The sequence below is a fragment of the Ovis canadensis genome, chromosome 1 (assembly GCF_042477335.2).
Source record: "Ovis canadensis isolate MfBH-ARS-UI-01 breed Bighorn chromosome 1, ARS-UI_OviCan_v2, whole genome shotgun sequence".
NCBI classification, from domain to species: domain Eukaryota; kingdom Metazoa; phylum Chordata; class Mammalia; order Artiodactyla; family Bovidae; genus Ovis; species Ovis canadensis.
In genome coordinates this window covers 245296335-245320024 of record NC_091245.1, presented here as the reverse complement: position 1 = coordinate 245320024, position 23690 = coordinate 245296335, and the positions used below count along the sequence as shown (strand labels likewise).

At 39.8% G+C, this 23690-nt stretch overlaps 1 protein-coding gene and 1 long non-coding RNA gene across 2 annotated transcripts in view; one reads left to right on the top strand and one right to left on the bottom strand.

The window, feature by feature from the left end:
- PLSCR4 (phospholipid scramblase 4) overlaps positions 1–23690 on the bottom strand; it is a 112107-nt gene that overhangs the window by 60732 nt on the left and 27685 nt on the right. The gene's annotated exons all lie outside the window — the stretch shown is intronic.
- Positions 6992–15885, top strand: LOC138425347 (uncharacterized). Its single transcript, XR_011251180.1, has 2 exons — positions 6992–7092; positions 12998–15885. It is a non-coding gene; the product is annotated as an uncharacterized lncRNA (long non-coding RNA).

Here is a 23690-nt window from a genome sequence, read left to right as displayed (position 1 = left end):
CTTTGCAGCCAAAGATGGAGAAGCTCTATACAGTCAGCAAAAATAAGACTGGGAGCTGACTGTGGCTCAGATCATGAACTCCTATTGCGAAATCCAGACTTAAATTGAAGAAAGTAGGGAAAACCGCTAGACCATTCAGGTATGACCTAAATCAAATCCCTTATGATTATACAGTGGAAGTGAGAAATAGATTTAAGGGCCTAGATCTGATAGATAGAGTGCCTGATGAACTATGGATGGAGGTTTGTGACATTGTACAGGAGACAGGGATCAAGACCATCCCCATGGAAAAGAAATGCAAAAAAGCAAAATGGCTGTCTGGGGAGGCCTTACAAATAGCTGTGAAAAGAAGATAAGTGAAATGCAAAGGATAAAAGGGAAGATATAGGCATCTGAATGCAGAGTTCCAAAGAATAGCAAGGAGAGATGAGAAAGCCTTCCTCAGTGATCAATGCAAAGAAAGAGAGGAAAAGAACAGGATAGGAAAGACTAGAGATCTCTTCAAGAAAATTAGAGATACCAAGGGAACATTTCATGCAAAGATGGGCTCGATAAAGTACAGAAATGGTATGGACCTAACAGAAGAAGAAGATATTAAGGGGTGGCAAGAATACACAGAAGAACTATACCAAAGGATCTTCACAATGAAGACAATCATGATGGTGTGATCACTCATCTAGAGCCAGACATCCTGGAATGTGAAGTCAAGTGGGCCTCGGAAAACATCACTACGAACAAAGCTAGTGGAGGTGATGGAATTCCAGTTGAGCTGCTTCAAATCCTGAAAGATGATGCGTGAAAGTGCTGCACTCAATATGCCAGCAAATTTGGAAAACTCAGCAGTGGCCGCAGGACTGGAAAAGGTCAGTTTTCATTGCAATCCCAAAGAAAGGCAATGCCAAAGAATGCTCAAACTACTGCACAATTGCACTCATCTCACATGCTAGTAAGGTAATGCTCAAAATTCTCCAAGCCAGGCTTTAGCAATACGTGAACCATGAACTTCCAGATGTTCAAGCTTGTTTTAGAAAAGGCAGAGGAACCAGAGATCAAATTGCCAACATCCACTGGATCATCAAAAAAGCAAGAGAGTTCAAGAAAAAAAACATCTATTTCTGCTTTATTGACTATGCCAAAGCCTTTGACTGTGTGGATCACAATAAACTGTGGAAAATTCTTCAAGAGATGGGAACACCAGACCACCTGACCTGCTTCTTGAGAAACCTATATGCAGGTCAGGAAGCAACAGTTAAAATTGGGCATGGAACAACAGACTGGTTCCAAATAGGAAAAGGAGTATGTCAAGGCTGTATATTGTCATCCTGATTATTTAATTTATATGCAGAGTACATCATGAGAAATGCTGGGCTGGAAGAAGCACAAGCTGGAATCAAGATTGCCAGGAGAAATATCAATAACCTCAGATATGCAGATGACACCACCCTTATGGCAGAAAGTGAAGAGGAACTAAAAAGCCTCTTGATGAAAATGAAAGTGGAGAGTGAAAAAGTTGGCTTAAAGCTCAACATTCAGAAAACTAAGATCATGGCATCCGGTCCCATCATTTCATGGGAAATAGATGGGGAAACAGTGGAAACAGTGTCAGACTTTATTTTGGGGGGGCTCGCTTGCTTCTTGGAAGGAAAGTTATGACCAATCTAGATAACATATTAAAAAGCAGAGACATTACTTTGCCAACAAAGGTCCATCTAGTCAAGGCTATGGTTTTTCCAGTGGTCATGTATGGCTGTGAGAGTTGGACTGTGAAGAAAGCTTAGCACTGAAGAATTGATGCTTTTGAATTGTGGTGTTGGAGAAGACTCTTGAGAGTCCCTTGGACTGCAAGGAGACCCAACCAGTCCATTCTAAAGGAGATCAGTCCTGAGTGTTCATTGGAAGGACTGATGCTAAAGCTGAGACTGCAATATTTTGGCCACCTCATGTGAAGAGTTGACTGACTGGAAAAGACTGATGCTGGGAGGGATTGGGGATTAGGAGGAGAAGGGGACGAGAGAGGATGAGATGGCTGGATGGCATCACTGACTCGATGGAAATGAGTTTGAGTGAACTCCGGGAGTTGGTGATGAACGGGGAGGCCTGGCATGCTGCAGTTCATGGGGTCACAAAGAGTGACTGAGTGACGGAACTGAACTGAACTAATGAGATTAAGAGATACACTACTATGTATAAAATAGATAAGTAACAAAGATATGTTGTATAGCACAGAAAATTATAACCATTATAACATCTTTTAATGATGTATAATCTGTTAAAATACTAAAGGCCAACTTCTCAAATGCACACATGGCTCCTCTGCCTCTGTCACCCTTGCTCCCAATACTTCCCAACAATATGTTCGTCATAATCCAGTTGCTAGCAAACTCCCTTTCACTATGCTATTTGTTTTTTCTACTCCTTGTTTAATTTTATTCCTTTGTTTTGGATTTTTTTCCTGCTTCCAGCTGCCATATCTGCCTTTTACCTGGCTTTTTTGCTTAGTTGGTAAATCATGTCTGAGTCTTTTGCAACCCCATGCCAGGCTCCTCTGTCCATGGGATTCTCCAGGCAAGAATACTGGAATGGGTAGCCATTCCCTTCTCCAGGAAATCTGCCCAACCCAGCAGATGAACCTGGGTCTCCTGCATTGCAGGCAGATTCTTGACTGTATAAGTCACCAGGGAAGCCCACAGCTTCTATGTCATGCCTGGCTCAGGTCTTACTCCCAAGTCTTTCTAAGTTTTCTTGCTATTCTTTCTTAACCCCACTGTGTTAAATTTTCTTTCTATGGATGTTTCTGTCATGATCCTCATACAGTATGTTACAATTAGCTCTGTAGGTTTACATACTGTCTTCCAACGGATTCATAGCCCAGTGGGGGCAAGGACTGTGTACAAGTTGGGACCTGTATAACCCCAGTTCTTGGCACAGTCTTTGCATGTGGTTGGATTCAATATGTACTTGAAAAAAAGTCTCTATTGAATTTGTTACACTACTGCATTTGTTTTATGTTTTGTTTTTTGGGCTGTGAGGCATGTGGGATCTTCGCTCCCCAGCCAGGTATTGAACCTGTATCTTCTGCACTGGAAGGCAAAGACTTAACCACCGGACCACCAAGGAGGTCCCAATACATACTTTTAATGGACAAATGCATTACATCTTTAACTAGAATTCTTGAATAATCACTTACTGAGTGCCAACTAAATGGAAAAGAGCACAAATGTTGTGGCCAAGGATATATTGTTTATTCTATTTTTCTGATTTTCACTTCATTTTAATTATATTGAGTTCAAGAACATTGAAAATGCACCTTGAAGACTAATTAACAGTACACTGAATACATGTTTGTTAAATGTTTCAGTGTCAATTGGTGTTGTTTTTCTCCAATTCTTTGGTACACATCCAAAGAGGAGGTTAGAATCACTGTTTTATTTAATTATGTTTACATGTCCCCATTCCTTTACTCTGCAGAGGTTTTCAACAAACTTTGAATGCTCTTGGACACAGGAACAAATAATGATAGATACCATCTACCACAAAATTAGCCATAAGCTAAACATGATTTAATAATACCCATTATATGTTTATTTTAATATCTGTTTGTGCTCTGCTTAGACCTAAGCCAAGTCTGAAGTTACTGGCTTCAGTACCTTGTGACATGGCTCAGCTTCATACCGGTAAGAAAAAATAAAAATCAATGGAGACATTCATCAACTACAACACATGTGTGTTTAAAAATAATTGTAGAACAAGAACATATTTTAGATTATTTAAAGAAAGCATTTTATATGAATCATATCATTAAATTCATAGAATATGATTTTAATACTTATTTGATATTCTTAATAACTCTGAATAGCACACAGGAGAAAATGAATTCTTACTTTCAAACCAGAGGGTGACAAGCTCCTGCTTTTCAGATGAAGAGGTTTCCCTGGTGGTTCAGATGGTAAAGAATCTGGCTGCAATGCAGGACACCTGGTTCTGATCCCTGGGTTGGGAAGATCTGAGAGTAACACACACTTTCCAGATAAAGAAAATTAGTGTACGTTATCCTCTGCTGGTCTGTTAGATCATGTCATGACCTGTGACTGCTAGAAGCCCTGGCTGGAGATGCCGTTTCACCTTCAGTTCCATGTATATACATTTTGTGATAACATCTAAGAACCTTAAGATTACTAGGTACACATTCTTTGTTCTTGTGTGTGTGCTGAGTTGCCTAGTCATGTCTGACTCTTTTGGGACCCCATGGACTATAGCCTACCAGCATCCTCTGTCCATGAGATTTCCCAGGCGATAATACTGGAGTGGGTTGACATTTCTTTCTCCAGGGGATCTTCCCAACCCAGGGATCAAACCCATGTCTCCTGCATTGGTAGACAGATTCTTTACCACTGAGCCCCTGGGAAGCCTCTTTCTTCTTAAATTTTCATCTATTTTAATCATATATTTAAAAATAGATTTATTTTAATATAATTCACACACCATAACATTTACCCTTTCAAAATGTACTCATCAGTGTTTTGTATATTGAGAGATTTGTGCAACATCAGCACTAAGCAATAATAATGAGCCCAAAACATACAACAGTCTGACTGTCATCCCAGATCATCTCTACTCTTATGTTCCTGGCCTGCTAACTCTTAAATTCCATCTCCATCTGTTTCCTGACTTTTGATCCTTTTTTTTTTTTTTTTCATTTAATGTTTGCTTGTGTCATGGAGATTTGGCATTTATATTTTGTCTCTAATTTCTGACAGTCTTCAAGAACTTTTGTGTAGAACTGCTCACCAGTTTTCTTATTTTGGTTACCTCTGGGGGTGCTTCTGCCTTAGCTGTTCTTTAAAAATCTATGCACAGTTATAGCTCACCTCAACACTCCAGCCAGTTAACTATTTCCTGTAAAAGGGTCATGCAAACATTTTGCTTCCAATTTTTGTTTCTTGGGACTCAGCCTTCAATGAAGCTATAACAACATGGATGAGCCCAGAATCTCTTAATATATTGAATTGATGGCTTGTGAAACAAGCAGTGAAGGAAACAGAGACATCTTGTTTCGGGGAAACTTAAGGCATGCCCCCAGGAATTGGGAATTGCTTCTAGGCCAGGTACATAAAGATATGGGGTATACTCCAGGGAAGTGCAGATGAGTTGCCTGTGGCTCCTGTGTCTGGATCATACCTGAAGGCTTTGCATACTGTGGGATGCTCAGCACAGAATGAACCATCTCAGTGCTCTTATTGGAAATGGGGAGCATTTGAAGGGGCACTTATGGCTGTCACTTTGATAAGAACATTACTGGCACTGAACGGACAGGGACCAGAGAGATTGGACTTCCTACATTGCACAGGGCAGCTCTGCACAAAGAGTATTTGTTGGTGTCCTACCTGACTTTGAATGCCTAATGGGCGATATGACAAAATAGGTGTCATCAAGTGTTTAATGAGTCTGATATATTGAGGACTACTGACTCATCCCACAACTTCCCTGGTGGCTCAGTGGTAAAGAACCTGCCTGCCAAAGCAGGAGTCTTGGGTTTAATCCCTGAGTTGGGAAGATCCCCTGCAGAGGGAAATGGCAACCCACTCCAGTATTCTTGCCTGGAAAATCTCATGGACAGAGGAGCCTGGCAGGCTAGTCTGTGGGGTCGCTTAGAAGCTGGACATGACTCAGTGACTAAACAACAACTTATCCCAACAGCCCTCTACATGTCTGCTGCCTTTGCTCTTACACTCTGCCCTAACCTGGGATGTGGCCCACAAACCCTGCGTTGTCCTTCTGGGGCCACCCTGAATACTGAGCTAACCTTTGACAGGGAGATCTTTCTTTTCCTTTTCCTCAGAATAAGCTCGTTATGAGGCTCAGAAAGAGCTATGGTTGGACAGCTTCAACACTGGGAAAGGGCTGCAGAGCCAGCAGGTGAGTTTAAGTACAGCTGGAGGATCAAAGGGTGGAGTCTGGATCCAGATTGTCTAGATTTGAATTCCAGCTTTGCAATTTACTATCAGTGAGACCTTGAGGAAAACACCATTGTCTCCATTTCTCCCCTCTGTAAAAATGGGGTAATATTGGTCCCTGCCCTAGAGGTTTGTTGTAGGATTAAATGTGTCAATAAATATAAAGTGCTTGTGAGAGGATCCGGTATAGAGTAAGTGATGTGTTAGCTATAAATATTAAGAAGCCTACTACACTGATGATTTATGCTGGAAAAGGAAGGTCAAGTGCCCCATCAATTAAGATATATAACCTTGGGCTTTCCTGATGACTCAGTGGTAAAAGATTCCACCTGCCAAAGCAGAAGACACAGATTTGATCCCAGATCTGAGAAGACCCCACATGCTGCAGAGCAACTAAGCCTGTGCACCACAACTACTGAGCTTGTGCTCCAGAGCCCAGGAGCCACAACCACCGAGCCCGTGTTCAACAATTACTGAAGTTCTTGTGCCCTAGAACTTCTCTTGATCCACAGCAAGAGAAGCCACCACAATTAGAAGCCCACACACCACAGTGAGAGAGTAGCCCCCACTCTCTCAACCAGAAAAAGCCCGCACAGCAGTGTAGACCCAGCACAGCCAAAAATAAATAAATAAATAAATAAAATTATTTTAAAATGTGACCTTTAGCATTTCACTTTATCCATATGACTTTTCGTTTCTCACTGGTAAAATAGATGAATATTTGTCCTGCCCCTATTTGTCCCATGATGACTTAAAAGTTATCTTCCAAAGGTTTAGGCGCACAATAGCAGGCATCACATAATGCAGGCAGGAACTCACAGGCCAGCGTCAGCAGGACTGTGAGTCCCCTGCTTTTACAATTTCCTGGAGAGATGTTTTTGGGACATAGGGCTGGGTGCTGGCGGAGGTACTTTGCCTCCTGCTGTTTTCTCTTTTTAATGGAGAGTGCATGACAGTGATCTGCCTCTGGGAAATAGATACTTTGAGCTTTGGTGCCAGGTTTTTAATGATGTACTGGAAAAAGCCAGCTCTCTAGCACGCACAGACCATGAAGGAAGTTGCCAGGTTTCCCACAGAGAGAGGTCCACAGTCAAGAACTGGCACTCCTGTTTTTCAGTACAAGAGTAAAAGTTAAAATGTAAGTAAACAGACTTTTAGAATTGTTAGGCACTATGTAACTTATTCTACCTATGAATAGTAAAAAGTAACGGCAACAGAGTACAATGAAGAATACTATATGTATTGAATAGATAGTACACATGATTCTTTTTTACATCTTAACTGTCTAATCCTCTTTTTTATACCATAATTTTTTTTTTCTTTTAGCTTTGGCTGTGGTGGGTCATCATTGGTTTGCCCGGGCTTTCTCTAATTGCAGTGCATGGGGGCTACTCTTTGTTGCAGTATGGAGGCTTCTCATTGTGGTGTCTCTTCTTGTTGCAGAGCACAGGCTCTAGGCACGCAGGCGTCAGTAGTTGTAGCACGTGGGCTCAGTAGTTGTAACCTGCAGGCCCTAGAGTATAAGTTCAGTAGTTGTGGTGCTTAGTGGCTCCACAGCACATGGAATCTTTCTGGACCAGGGATAGGAACCGTGTCTCCTGCATTGGCAGGAGGACTCCTATCCATTGCACCACCAGAAAAGCCCTGGTATTATGTTCTTAATCCTAAATATATAACTTTGCTTTTAATAAGCATTTCTGGTTTTAAAATGATCTTTACTTATGATTGGTAGCTCATATCTGGGATGAAGATCCCCAAAAGTTGCAGGGGAGAAAAAAAAGATTGTTTAATTAATATAGTTCTTGTTCTAACACTAATAGCAAGATTTTAAAGTCACAGATTCTCATAGTATTTATAATACACTCAGTTATTTGTACATTCACTGGACTAAAATCTATGTGTCCAGTTCATATGTGATGCTGGAACTTACCATGGAAATTTAATTTGTATGATCACATTTCAGAAAGGAAACCAAATATAACTTGCCCCCAATCCAATAGGTGATGTGTGACAGAGTGTAGGACTCAGATCTGCATTTGCTGCCTTGTAAACCAGTGATTTCCAGTACTGGACAGAAATGGAAACTATTTAGCTTGCATGCTTCAATATGTAAAGTGATACTGCACACTGCCAGGGCTGGCTTCAAGGGCCTTAGTCAGTTGCATGGAACACCACATGTAGTTCAATGCTCTCTTAAAATTCTGCATTTTTTAGCAAGGGGGTCAGCATTTTTAGTTTGTCCAGGGTTCAGCATTATGTTGCTGGTCCTGCTTCTAGAAAAGATCTGGACAGCTGTTTACACCGTCTTCATGTTTGTAATGAGTGTGAAAAAGCCTGGACTATTTAGCGAAACTGTTTCTAAACATCTTTGGAACTGAGCCATTTCTACATTATTGGGAAAACAGCTTCACCTTTCAGATATCAGTTTCTTCTCTTGTGAGAATGGTACTCATATACTCTAAATGTGCTCACTTGTTGCTAAAGTGCTGGCTACCCGTGCTGATGCTTCTGAAATCCTCCAGAGGAAGATACCTTGATGATTCTCTCTACAGTTACCTAGAATGCCCTTCTTTTGCCTTGAGCAACCCTCTTGGTAAACCATAGAACTTGGGACAAACGTGACTTCCTCTAGCTTCTTGAAGGAATATTTGACTCTTCTTAGCAGTTATTTTTAAAATATAGTAGCTGAGGGGAAAGGCAAAAGAGAGAAATTATAAAACTATCTATAGACTTCAAAAGCACTGCAGATGGTGATTGTAGCCATGAAATTAAAAGACGCTTGCTCCTTGGAAGAAATGTTATAACAAACCTAGACAGTGCATTAAAAAAGCAGAGACATTACTTTGCTGACAAAGGTCTGTCTAGTCAAAGCTATGGTTTTTCCAGTAGTCATGTATAGATGTGAGAGTTGGACCATAAAGAAGGCTGAGCACCGAAGAACTGATGCTTTTGAAATGTGGTGTTGGAGAAGACTCTTGAGAGTCCCTTGGACTGCAAGGAGATCAAACCACTCAATCCTAAAGGAAATCAGTCCTGAATATTCATTGGAAGGACTGATACTGAAGCTCAAACTCCAGTACTTTGTCCACCTGATGCATAGAGTTGATTCAATAGAAAAGAGCCTGATGCTGGGAAAGATAGAAGGCTGGAGAAGAAGGGGACATCAGAGGATGAGAATGGTGGATGACATCACTGACTCAATGGACATGAGTTTGAGCAAGCTCCAGGAGATGATGAAGGACAGGGATGACTGGCATGCTTCAGTCCATGGGGTTGCATAGTCAGACATGACTGAGTGGCTGAACAACAGCAAGACTTTGTCTCCTGCACAGAAAGAATACACTTATCTCTCAGTGTGTTCCTGTGGTACCCTATATAAACCTCTTTAATTGCCCTTCTCACCTGGTTGTAAAGGTTTAAATGTGGTTCTCCTCTACTAGGCTACTTAAGTAGTGGAATATTGCCTTATCTTTAGAGCATCAATATTTAGGAAAATTTTGATGAAATTTGTTAAAATGAAATAAAATGAATTGCTAAAGTTGGTATATATTCAATGTCTTGAACTGTTATATATGTCAATTATAATTATGCACTTTTCAGGTGAGTTTTGTGAAACTTCCCTAAACTCAAAACTTAATGAATCCCCAAAATGAACGCATAAGTGCTTCATTACTATCATAGCACTTACATGAGAAATCTAAAAAAAATAAATGATACAAACAGTTTACAAAACAGAGACAGATTCACAGACTTAGAAAAGGAACTTATGAGTTCTGGGGTTGGGAGGAAAGGGTGACGGGGAGGGATAGATTGGGAGTTTGGGATTGACATGTGTACACTGCTATATTTAAAACAACCAACAAGAACCTACTGTATAGCACAGGGAACTCTACTCAATACTCTGTAATAACCAAATGGGAAAAGAAAAAAAGAATGGCTATTAATACAAGTATATGTACAACTGAATCACTTTTCTCTACACTTAAAACTAACACAACAATACTCCAATAAAAAATAAAAAAATTAGGAATCATAAGAGAAATAAAATCTTATAGGAATTATTTCCTTGATTAAACAGTTTTTCTCTGTAACAGTGAGTTTCTGTTTTGTTATATTCATTAATTTTTTTAGGTTCAATGTACAAGTTAAAATACAGTATTTGTCTTTCTCTGTTTGACTTACTTCACTAAGCATAAAAGCTTCCAGATGTATCTATGTTGTTGCAAATAGCAAAACGTTATTCCTTTCATGACTGAGTAATATTATATATATATATATACACACACACACACACACACACACACACACATACACACACACACACGCTACATCTTCTTTATCCATTTCTCTATTGATGGACACTTAGATTGCTTCCATATCTTGGCAATTGTAAATAATGCTAATATCCAAGAGTGAGATTGGTGGATGATATGGTAGTTATATTTTTAATTTTTTCGGGAATCTCCATACTGTTTTTCATAGTGACTTTACCAATTTACATTCCCACCAAAAAGGCACAAGTCTACCTTTTCTCCACATCCTTGCCAATACATATTATTTGTAGAATTTTGATGACAGCCACCCTGACAGGTATGAGGTGATTTCTCACTGTGGTTTTGACTTACACTCCCCTGATGATTAATGATGCTGAGCACCTTTTCATGTACCTGTTGGCTAGCTGTATTTTTGGAAAAATGTCTGTTAGGTCCTTCTGTTCAGTTTCGATCAGATTGTTTTTCTTTTGATATTGTGTTGAATGAGCCTTTTATAGATTTTGAATATTAACCCCCTGTCAAACATATTACTTGCAAATATTTCCTCCCATCCAGTGGGGTATCTTTTCATTTTGTTGATGGCTTCCTTTGATGTGCAAAAGCTTTTAAATTTGATTGGGTCCTGTTTGTTAATTTTTGCTTTTTATTTCCTTGCCTGAGGATATAGATCCAAAAAAAAAAAAAAAAAAGTGCTGCTATAGTTTCTGCCATAGAGAGTACTACCTGTTTTCTTCTTTGAGTTTTGTGACTTTTGGTCTCACATTTATGTCTTTAATCCATTTTGAGTCTATGTTTGTATATATTGTAAGAAAATTTTCTAATTTCATTCTTTCACATGTAACTGTCCAGTCTTCCTAATGCTGCTTATTGAAGAGACTGTCTTTTCACCATTGAATATTTTTGCCTCCTTTGTCATATATTAATTGACCATATGAGCTTAGGTTTATTTCTGTGCTTTGTGTTCTTTTCTGTTGATTCATATGTCTGCTTTTCTGCCAGAAACATGCTGTATTAATTTCTATTACTTTGCAGTATAGTTAGAAGTCAGGATACTGTTCATACTGTTCATGGGCTTTTCAAGGCAAGAATACTGACATGATTTGCCATTCCCTTCTCCAGTGGACCACATTTTGTCAGAACTCTCTACCATGACCCATCTGTCTTGGGTGGCCCTACATGGGATGGCTCATAGTTTCATTGAGTTAGACAAGGCTGTGGTTCATGTGATCAGTTTGATTAGTTTTCTGTGATGTGGTTTTCATTCTGTCTGCCCTCTGAGGAATAAGGATAAGAGGCTTATGGAAGCTTCCTGATGGGAGACACTGACTGTGGGGGAAACTGGATCTTGTTCTGATGGGCGGGGCTATACCCAGTAAATTTTTAATCCAGTTTTCTGTTGATGAGTGGGGCTGTGTTTCCTCCTGTTGTTTGACCTGAGACCAAACTATGGTAGAGGTAATGAAGATAATGGCAACCTCCTTCAAAAGGTACCATGGATGCCTGCCACACTCAGTGCCCCCAACCCTGCAGCAGGCCACTGCTGACACATGACTCCACTGGAAACTCCTGGACACACACAGGCAAGTCTGGGTCAGTCTCTTGTGGGGTCACTGCTCCTTCCTCCTGGGTCCTGGTGCACACGAGGTTTTGTTTGTGCCCTCCAAGAGTCTGTTTTTGCCAGTCCTGTGTAAGTTCTGGTGGCCCTATGGTGGGATTAATGGTGACCTCCTCCAAGAGGGCTTATACCACACCCAGGTCTGCCGCATCCAGGCCCCTGCCCCTGTGGCAGACCACTGCTGACCTGTACCTCCATAGGTGACACTCAAACACGCAAAGGCAGGTCTGGCTCAGTCTCTGTAGGGACTCGTGGTGCACACAAGGTTTTGTTTGAGCCCTCCAAGTATCTCTGGTGGTTGTGGTGCCGGCGTCCAGCTCCAGCAGCCAGGGAATCAGCCTGAAGGGATGAGTGGTGTCGGTAGATGATGATGTAGCCTCTGACTCATAGTACAAAACTACATGTTTATTTCAAGCTTCAGGTTTTCTTTTATACTTTAACAAAAGCATTAGGTCAGAGGTTTGACATTTTTAGTTTCCCCACCCAGATTTACTGTCTCCAGAAATCATTGTTGTCCTACAAACACAGTTCCTGCTTCAGTGATTCTCTCAGAATCAGCTTTACTATCTATTATCTACTTTCTCTATGTGTCCTATAATTAACTTGTGATTACATTGTAACTCATGCTACATTCCTCAGTTTATTTCTTATCTTTCTAAATCCTATTTGCCCCTATCTTAAGATCACTATCTCCTGAAAAGGCTTCTAGCTATTCTTAATTATTCCTAAACCCTAAACTCAACAAACTTCTTTTGCCATAAATATTTCCCTCACAAACAGGTCTCAGACAACAATCCTTCCCATGGCCTCAAGCTGAGGCCTATGTGCTCATCCTGGGACATTCTTTGTAAAGATCCTTGAACAAATGTCAATGGTTACTTTATAGATTATTTTCTGGGCACAACTGCAGAAGGCTTTGTGCTTTCTCATGCTTCTCTCAAGCACATTAACATTCTTTCCATCCAACTCAACTGAAGAAAGGAAAGAATAAGTCAGAATCACAAGGCTTAACTCCTTCATCCCAGGACCGAGCCTGCAAGATGAGGAGAGGGGTTGGGGCCATGCCTCCATTTTGTCAGTAATGCCTAACACAGCTCCTGACAGTATGGGATTTGATTCTAAACGTGATTTTGCTCCTCCTACTGTCTTTCCAGGGGTTCTCCTTGCCTTGGATGTGGGGTATCATTTCTTGGTGGGATATAACATTCTCAAGACCATCCTCAAGAAAAGAAATGCAAAAAGGCAAAATGGCTGTCTGAGGAGGCCTTACAAATGCTGAGAAAAGAAGAGAATCTACAGGTAAAGGAGAAAAGAAAAACACACACACATTTGAATGCAGAGTTCTGAAGAATAACAAGGAGAGATAAGAAAGCCTTCCTCAGTGATCAATGCAAAGAAATAGAGGAAAAGAACAGAATGAGAAAGACTAGAGATCTCTTCAAGAAAATTAGAGATACCAAGGGAACATTTCATGCAAAGATGGGCTCGATAAAGGACAGAAAAGGTATGGACCTAACAGAAGCAGAAGAAGAGGTGGCAAGAATACACAGAAGAACTGTATAAAAAAGATCTTCACGACCCAGATAATCATGATGGTGTGATCACTCACCTAGAGCCAGATATCCTGGAATGTGAAGTCAAGTGGGCCTTAGAAAGCATCACTACGAACAAAGTTAGTGGAGGTGATGGAATTCCAGTGGAGCTATTTCGAATCCTGAAAGATGATGCTGTGAAAGTGCTGCACTCAATAGGCTAGCAAATTTGGAAAACTCAGCAGTGGCCACAGGACTGGAAAAGGTCGGTTTTCATGCAAATCCCAAAGAAAGGCAATGCGAAAGAATGCTCAAACTACCACACAGTTGCACTCATCTCACATGCTAGTAAAGTAATGCTCAAAATTCTCCAAGCCACGCGTCAGCAATACGTGAACCGTGAACTTCCTGATATTCAAGCTTGTTTTAGAAAAGGCAGAGGAACCAGAGATCAAATTGCCAACATCCGCTGGATCATGGAAAAAGCAAGAGAGTCCCAGAAAAACATCTATTTCTGCTTTATTGACTATGCCAAAGCCTTTGACTGTGTGGATCACAATAAACTGTGGAAAATTCTGAAAGGGATGGGAATACCAGACCACCTGACCTGCCTATTGAGAAATCTGTATGCAGGTCAGGAAGCAACAGTTAGAACTGGGCATGGAAAAACAGACTGGTTCCAAATAGGAAAAGGAGTACGTCAAGGCTGTATATTGTCACCCTGCTTATTTATCTTATATGCAGAGTACATCATGGGAAATGCAGGGCTGGAAGAAGCACAAGCTGGAATCAAGATTTCCAGGAGATATATCAATAACTTCAGATATGCAGATGATACCACCCTTATGGCAGAAAGTGAAGAGGAACTAAAAAGCCTCTTGATGAAAATGAAAGTGAAGAGTGAAAAAGTTGGCTCAAAGTTCAACATTCAGAAAATGAAGATCATGGCAACTGGTCCCATCACTTCATGACAGATAGATGGGCAAACAGTGGAAACAGTGTCAGACTTTATTTTTGGGGGGCTCCAAAATCACTGCAGATGGTGACTGAAGCCATGAAATTAAAAACGATTATTCCTTGGAAGAAAAGTTATGACTAACCTAGATAGCATATTAAAAAGCAGAGACATTACTTTGCCAACTAAGGTCCATCTAATCAAGGCTATGGTTTTTCCTGTGGTCACGTATGGATGTGAGAGTTGGACCATGAAGAAGGCTGAGCGCTGAAGAATTGAAGCTTTTGAACTGTGGTGTTGGAGAAGACTCTTGAGAGTCCCTTGGACTGCAAGGAGATCCAACCAGTCCATTCTAAAGGAGATCAGCCCTGGGTGTTCTTTAGAAGGAATGATGCTAAAGCTGAAACTCCAGTACTTTGGCCACCTCATGCGAAGAGTTGACTCCCTGGCAAAGACTCTGATGCTGGGAGGGATTGGGGGCAGGAGGAGAAGGGGACGACAGAGGATGAGATGGCTGGATGGCATCACTGACTCGATGGACGTGAGTCTGAGTGAACTCCGGGAGTTGGTGATGGACAGGGAGGCCTGGCGTGCTGCGATTCATGAGGTTGCAGAGTTGGAAATGACTAAGCGACTGAACCGAAGTGTGTGCACAAATTCAGATACCTGCAATGGTTGCCTCTGCCCTGGTCAAAGACAGGGCCAGGGCCCAACCCAGCTCTGTTCCCTCTTTAATGTGCACACTCTCATTTGCAGTGGCTACCTCTGTCTTAACTGGGAGCAGCACCAGAGCAAGAGGGACTGGAGCAGGAGCCCAGTGAGAGCTGGGCAACATGATGTCGGTGGTACTGGCAAGCAAGTCAGATCATTGGGCAGTTTTCAATTGGCTGTCTCCATGTTGTGCCTGGGATTAAGCAAAGTCTGTGTATGCAATCTTGAAAAGCAGAGTCTCAATTTCTTAGAGCCCTCTGGTAAACCTCACTGATTTTCAAACCAGCTTAAGGAGGCTGTCAGACTGCAAGGCTGGTGTTCCTATTACGTGACTTGAACACCTCACTACCCAAGGCTGTGATATCCCCGTCTCCTGGGTTCCCAGCTAGCAATGTGATTCCAGACTACATCACTTCTCTTTTCTTCCTATCAGACTCCGTGTGGATCTTTCTTTATAGCTTAGTTGTAGAACAGATGTTCTGCTAGTCTTCAGGTCAATTTCTAAGAGTTGTTCTCTACGTAGTTGTAGTTTTGATGTGTTTGTGAGGGAAGATGAGCTCTGTGTCATTCAATTCCACCATCTGGATTCCACCTTCTTTAGCCATTGTCACTGAAGCAATCATGAGCTATTTCCAGGCTTTGGCTATTATAAATAAAGCTGCTAAAAATATTTTTATACAAGTGTTTTTGTGAACATGTGTTTTCACTTCTCTTGGATAAACACAGGATTGAATTACTGTGTCAAAATACAAATATATGCTTAGTTTCATAAAAAATTGCCAGAGGTTTTTCCAGTGTGGTTGTACAGTATTACACACCAAATAAAAATGCATGAGAGTTACAAGTGCTTAATATTCTCCCCCAAATTTAGTTAGGTCATTCGTTTTCATTTGAATTATTCTGATCAGGTGTGTAGATATCTTTCTGCAATTTTAACAGACATTTTCCTAACAAGCAATACTGAACAGTTTTCATGTGCTTATTGGTCATTAGTATCTCTCCTTTTGTCAACTGTTAAAATATTTTGCTCATATTTAATAATTTTCTTTTGTCTGTTAATTGTTGAGTTATAAGAGTTTTTAAAACTAGATTGTATATAGCAGTCTTCCATCAGATACATGTTTGTAAAAGTTTCTTCCCTGTCTTTGGGTTACCTATTAATTTTTAAAATATCTTTTGATGGCCAAAGTTTTACTGTACACAAAGTCTGATATATGTTTTTTTCTTCTTCTATGGTTATTGCTTTCTTAGTTTTGTCTATAAAACTTTTGCTAAATCCACATTAAAGAGTATTATACCATGCTTATTATTTTTAAAGTTTTATAGATTCAGTTAACATATTTTAGTTCCAGATACAGCTTGAGTTAAATTTTGTGTATGGTACTAGATAGTGTTTGAAGTTACTTATCTCCATATGGCTGTCCACTTTTTCTGGATCATTTACTGAAGACATTCCTATGCCTTTTGGATACTGAATATCTCTTTCAGATATTGAAGACATTCCTATCCCTTTGGATCCCTTTTGGATTTCTGGAGCACCTTTGTCAAAACTTGACTTACCATCAACATGTGATTGTATTTCTGGACTCTCTCTTCTTTAATCTGTTTATCAGTTGTAGAGTAGAACCAGATTTATCCCTGTAGCTTCCTAGTAAGTCTGGAGGTTAGCTAATGTACATCCCCCAATAATGTTCTTTTCCAAGGTTGCTTTGGATATTGTAGGTCATTTGTGCTTCTATGTAAGTATTAGAATCAATTTCTACAGAAGTGTCTGTTGGGATTGTGTTTGGGACTGCCCTAAATCTATAGATCAGTGTGGAATGAACTGATGCCTTAACAATTTCATTAAGTTTTGCTTATTTTTGAACTTTAGTCCTTTTAAGTATTATCATTTCTTTACAGCAATCAGCTTATAGCTGCAATACAAGACTCAAAAGAAATGGTAGGTCGGGACATTTGCCTTTGTCTTTTCAACTCCAAAGCACTCAATATGTTAGCATTAAATAGCTTTTTCATATGCCCTTTATCAGGCTAAGAAAGTTCTTACTATTGCTTGTATATTGAGAGTTATCACAGATGATTGATGACTTTTGTTGAATGCTTGTTTGTAAACACCCTCTTCCAACAACACAGGAGAAGACTCTACACAAGGACATCATGAGATGGTCAATACCAAAATCAGATTGATTATATTCTTTGCAACAAAGATGGAGAAGCTCTCTACATCAGCAAAAACAAGACTGGGAGTTGACTGTGGCTCAGATGATGAACTCCTTATTGCCAATTCCAGACTTAAATTGAAGAAAGTAGGGAAAACCACTAGAGCATTCAGGTATGACTTAAATCAAATCCCTTAAGATTATACAGTGGAAGTTACAAATAGATTCAAGGGATTAGATCTGATAGACAAAGTGCCTGAAGAACTATGGATAGAGGTTCATGACATTGTACAGGAGTCAGGAATCAAGACCATCCTCGAGAAAAAGAAATGCAAAAAAGGCAAAATGGTTGCCTGAGGAGGCCTTACAAATAGCTGAGAAGAGAAGAGAAGCAAAATGCAAGGAGAAAAGGAAAGATATACCCATTTGAATGCAGAGTTCTGAAGAATAGCAAGTAGAGGTAAGAAAGACTTCCTCAATGATCAATGCAAAGAAATAGAGGAAAACAACACAATCGAAAAGACTAGAGATCTCTTCAAGAAAATTAGAGATACCAAGGAAACATTTCATGCAAAAATGGGCACAATAAAGGACAGAAGTACTATAGACCTAACATAAGCTGAAAATATTAAGAAGAGGTGGCAAGAAGACACAGAAGAACTGTAAAAAAAAAAAAGATCTTCATGACCCAGATAATCATTATGGTGTGGTCTCTCACCTAGAGCCAGACATTCTGGAATGTGAAGTCAAGTGGGCCTTAGAAAGCATCACTACGAACAAAGCTAGTGGAGGTGATGGAATTCCAGTGGAGCTATTTCAAATCCTAAAAGATGATGCTGTGAAAGTGTTGCACTCAGTACGCCAGCAAATTTGGAAAACTCAGCAGTGGCAACAGGACTGGAAAAGGTCAGTTTTCATTCCAATCTCAAAGAAAGGCAATGCCAAAGAATGCTCAAACTATCACACAATTGCACTCATCTCACACACTAGCAAAGTAATACTCAAAATTCTTCAAGCCAGGCTTCAACAGTATATGAACCATTAAATTCCAGATGTTCAAGTTGGATTTAGAAAAGGCAGAAGAACCAGATATCAAATTGCCAACATCCATTGGGTCACTGGAAAAGCATGAGTTCCAGAAAAACATCTACTTCTGCTTTATTGACTATGCCGAAGCCTTTGACTGTGTGGATCACAACAAACTGGAAAATTCTTAAAGAGATGGGAATACCAGACCACCTGACCTGTCCCCTGAGAAATCTATATGCAGGTCAATAAGCAACAGTTAGAACAGTACATGGAACAACAGACTAGTTCCAAATCAGGAATGAAGTAAGTCAAGGCTGTATATTGTCACCCTGCTTACATAACTTATATGCAGAGTACATCATGCAAAATGCTGGGCTGGATGAAGCACATACTGAAATCAAGATTGCTGGGAGAAATATCAGTGATCTCAGATATACAGATGACATCATACTTATGGCAGAAAGTGAAAAGGAACTAAAAAGCTTCTTGATGAAAGTGAGAGGAGAGTGAAAAGCTGGCTTAAAACTCAACATTCAGAAAACTAAGATCATGGCATCTCGTACCATCACTTCATGACAAATAGATGGGAAACAATGGAAACAGTGACAGACTTTATTTTTCTGGGCTCCAAAATCACTGCAGATGGTGACTGAAGCCATGAAATTAAAAGATGCTTGCTCCTTGGAAGAAAAGTTATGACCAACCTAGACAGCATAATAAAAAGCAGAGACATTACTCTGCCCACAAATCTTTGTCTATTCAAAGTTATGGTTTTTCCAGTAGTCATGCATGGATGTGAGAGTTGGACTATAAAGAAAGCTGAGTGCCAAAGAATTGATACTTCTGAACTGTGGTGTTGGAGAAGACTCTTGAGAGTCCCTTGGACTGCAAGGAGATCCAACCAGTGAATCCTAAAGGAAATCAGACTTGAATGTTCATTGGAAAGACTGATACTGAAGCTCAAACTCCAATACTTTGGCCACCTGATGTGAAGAACTGACTCATTGGAAAAGACCCTGATGCTGGGAGGGATTGAGGGCAGGAAGAGAAGTGGACGACAGAGGATGAGATGGCTGGATGGCATCACTGACTTGATGGACATGAGTTTAAGTAGGCTCCAGGATTTGGTTATAGACAGGGAAGCCTGGTGCTCTGCAGTCGGACACAACTGAGTGACTGAACTGAATCTATTTGAAATGATTATATTGGGTTTCTTTTACTGTGTTAATACAGTGAATTACATTGATGACTTGTGCATATTAAACCAGTCTTGCATACTTAAGGTAAACTCCATCAAGATTTATTATTCTAGTAGCTCAGCTGGTAAAGAACCCACCAGCAATGAGTGAGACCTGGGTTTGATTCCTGGGTTGGGAAGATCCCCTGGAGAAGGGAACAGCTACCAACTCCAGTATTCTGGCCTGGAGAATTCCATGGATTGTATAGTCTATGGGGTCACAAAGGGTTAGACACAACTGTGCAACTTTCACTCAGTCACTCAAATCATACATATTGCTGGATCAATTTTGCCAATATCTTGTTTAAAATCTTTTGTGGTTTTATGAGAAATACTGGTATAGAGTATTATTTTTTGGTAATATTTTTGTCAGGTTTCATTTTAAGAATTATGTTGGCTTCTTAAAACCAGTTGTAAAGTCTGTCTTCCCCCTATATTCTCTCAGAGTTTCTGAAATATGTGTTATTTCTTCCTCATATTTTATAGAATTCATCAGTGAACCCAGAAATTTGCTTGTGGAAATGATTTTGATAACAAATTCAATTTTTGTATTAGATACAGGACTATATATATCTTCTGCTGTAGCTTGTATCAGTCTTGATAAGTAGTATTTTCAAGATATTTGTCAACTTTTCTTACTTATTGCCATCCCTGATAATCATAATTTATTTTTCCTTTCCTTTTCTTCTTGGTGAGTTTAGCTAGGTTTATTAACTTATGTTGTTTTCCATTGACATTTATACTTCACCAAGTTCTGGTCTTATATTGATATTTTTTCTTTATGTAGATTTGAGTGATTTTTTTAACTTCCTTCAGTTCAGTTCAGTTCAGTCACTCAGTCATGTCTAACTCTTTGCGACCCCATGAATTGCAACATGCCAGGCCTCCCTGTCTGTCACCAACTCCCGGAGTTCACTCAAATTCATGTCCATCGAGTCGGTGATGCCATCCAGCCATCTCATCCTCTGTCGTCCCCTTCCCTTCCTGCCTCAAATCCCTCCTAGCATCACAGTCTTTTCCAATGAGTCAACTCTTCGCGTGAGGTGGCCAAAGTACTGGAGTTTCAGCTTTAGCATCATTTCTTCCAAAGAAATCCCAGGGCTGATCTCCTTCAGAATGGACTGGTTGGATCTCCTTGCAGTCCAACGGACTCTCAAGAGTCTTCTCCAACACCACAGTTCAAAAGCTTCAATTCTTCGGTGCTCAGCCTTCTTCACAGTCCAACTCTCACATCCATACATGACCACTGGAAAAACCATAGCCTTGACTAGATGGACCTTTGTTGGCAAAGTAATGTCTCTGCTTTTGAATATGCTATCTAGGTTGGTCATAGCTTTCCTTCCAAGGAGTAAGCATCTTTTAATTTCATGGCTTCAGTCACCATCTGCAGTGATTTTGGAGCCCCCAAAAATAAAGTCTGCAATGCTTCACTTTAATTAATTTTCTAATATAAATAATTTAAGGTATAAAACTTCCTGTAAGAACTATAATGCATCACACAAATTTTGATATGTTGTTTTTATTGTAATTCGTTATTTTTCTTTTGATTAATTTTTCTTCTATACATTATTACAAAATGCATTGTTTAATTTTCACATATATGTCAGTTTAAAAATATTTTATTATGATTTAGTCATATGATGCTCAGAGGGTATACTCTATATTATATCAGTTCTAAATTTATTGAGGCTTGTTTTATGGCCCAGCATATTGTTTATCTTGTACCAAATAAAATTGGAAAGAACATGTATTCTGCAGTTCTCCTGTGTAGTTAAATATAAATAACAATTAGACTAAGTTGTTTAATAGTGTTATTCATCTTTTGAGTCTTCATTATTTATGTCTTTGCCTGCATGTGTGCTCAGTCATGTCTGACTCTTTGTGTCCAAATCTTTGTGACCCCATAGACTGTAATCCAGTCTCCTCTGTCCACAGAATTTTCCAGATAAGAACACTGGAGTAGGTTGCCATTTCTTATTCCAGGGGATCTGCCCAACCTAGGGATTGAACCCACCTCTCTTGTGTCTCCTGTTTTGGCAGAGAGATTCTTTACCACTGCACCACCTGGGAAGCTCCTTTGCATGTATGTATTATTTTCATTGTTCTATCAATTGCTGAGAGAGAGGTTTTATAACTTTCAGTTATTATTGGGGAATTTCTCATTTCTTTTTAAAATTATTTATTTCTTTAAATTTTTTGTTTGTTTGTTGGTTTGGCTGCACTGGGTCTTCATTGCTTTGCACAGGCTTTCTCTTGTTGCAGTGCAAGGGCTTCACATTGGTGATTTCTCTCTTTGCAGAGCACAGGCTCTAAGTGTGCGGGCTTCAGTAGTTATGGCTTGTGGGCTCTAGAGTGTGGACTCAGTAGTTGTGGCACACGGGACCAGTTGCTCCACAGCATGTGAAATTTTCCCAGACCAGACATTAAAACTATGTTCTTGCATTGGCAGGTGGATTCTTCCTTGCGCCACCAGGGAATTCTGTCAAGTTCTTCTTTTACTTCTGAAATTTTGAAGCTATGTGTTCAGGAGTATTTAAGATTGTTTCAGCTTTTGTATATTTATCATTTCAGTTCAGTCACTCAGCCGTGTCTATCTCATTGTGACCCCATGGACTTCAGTAAGCCAGGCCTCGCTGTCTATCACCAACTCCCAGAGCTTACTCAAACGCATATCCATCGAGTTGGTGATGCCATCAACCATCTCATCCTCTATCGTCCCCTTCTCCTCCCGCCTTCAATCTTTCCCAGCATCAGGGTCTTTGTATGAGTCAGTTCTTCACATCAGGTGGCCAAAGTATTGGAGTTTCAGCTTCAGTATCAGTCCTTCCAATGAATATTCAGGACTGATTTCCTTTAGGATTGAGTGGTTTGATCTCCTTGCAGTCCAAGGGACTCTCAAGAGTCTTCTACAATACCACAGTTCAAAAGCATCAGTTCTTTGGCACTCAGCATTTTTTATGATCCAAATCTTACATCCATACATTACTACTGGAAAAACCATAACTTTGATTAGATGGACCTTTATCAGTAAAGTAATGTCTCTGCTTTTTATTATGCCATCTAGGTTGGTCATAGCTTTTCTTCCAAGGAGCAAGCATCTTTTAATTTCATGGTTGCAGTCACTATCTGCAGTGATTTTGGAGCCCAAAATATAGTTTTTCTGTTTCCACTGTTACCCCAACTATTTGCCATAAAGTGATGGGACTGGATGCCATGATCTTAGTTTTTTGAATGCTGAGTTTTAAGCCAGCTTTTTCACTCTCCTCTTTCACCCTCATCAAGAGGCTCTTTAGTTCCTCTTCACTTTCTGCCATAAGCGTAGTATCATTTGCATATCTGAGGTTATTTTATTGATATTTTTCCCTGCAATCTTGATTCCAGGTTGTGCTTCATCCAGCCCAGCATTTCTCATGATGTACTCTGCATGTAAGTTAAATAAGCAAGGTGACAACATATAGCCTTGTTATACTCCTTTCCCAATTTGGAATCAGTCTGTTCCATGTCCAGTTCTAACTGTTGCTTTTTGACCTGCATACAGATTGCTCAGGAGGCATGTCACGTGGTCTGGTATTCCCATCTCTTGAAGAATTTTCCACAGTTTGTTGTGATATGCATAGTCAAAAGCTTTAGTGTAGTCAGTGAAGCAGAAATAGATGTTTTTCTGGAACTCTCTTGCTTTTTCCATGATCCAACAGATGTTGGCAATTTGATCTCTGATTCCTCTGCCTTTGTAAAACCAGCTTGAACATCTGGAATTTCATGGTTCACATACTGTTGAAGCATGGCTTGGAGAATTTTGAGCATTACTTTTGCTTGCATGTGAGATGAAGTATATTTATCTTTATTCAAAATAAAGTGGTTATTTTATTATTGTGATGTCTTTATTTGTGTTCAACTGTATTTCTTCTTGAAGACTATCATACCCAATACTGATACTGCCATTTCAGCTTTGTTATGCTGATTCCCTGATATATTTTTCCATCCATTAATTCATGTATTTCTATACCTTTATTTTAAAGTGCAATGCCTATATGTAGTATTTTTCCCCCCTTAATCCATACTGCAAATGTCTGGCTTTTAATTAATCTATTGGATGTTTAGCTATAATTTTATTTACATAATTTTAATGCTTTTTCTGGTTTACAGATCAGGTCCTTAACTTTTCAGTGTAATAGAGTTGGCATTATACTATTTCATATTAATGTAGAAACATTGAAAACATTT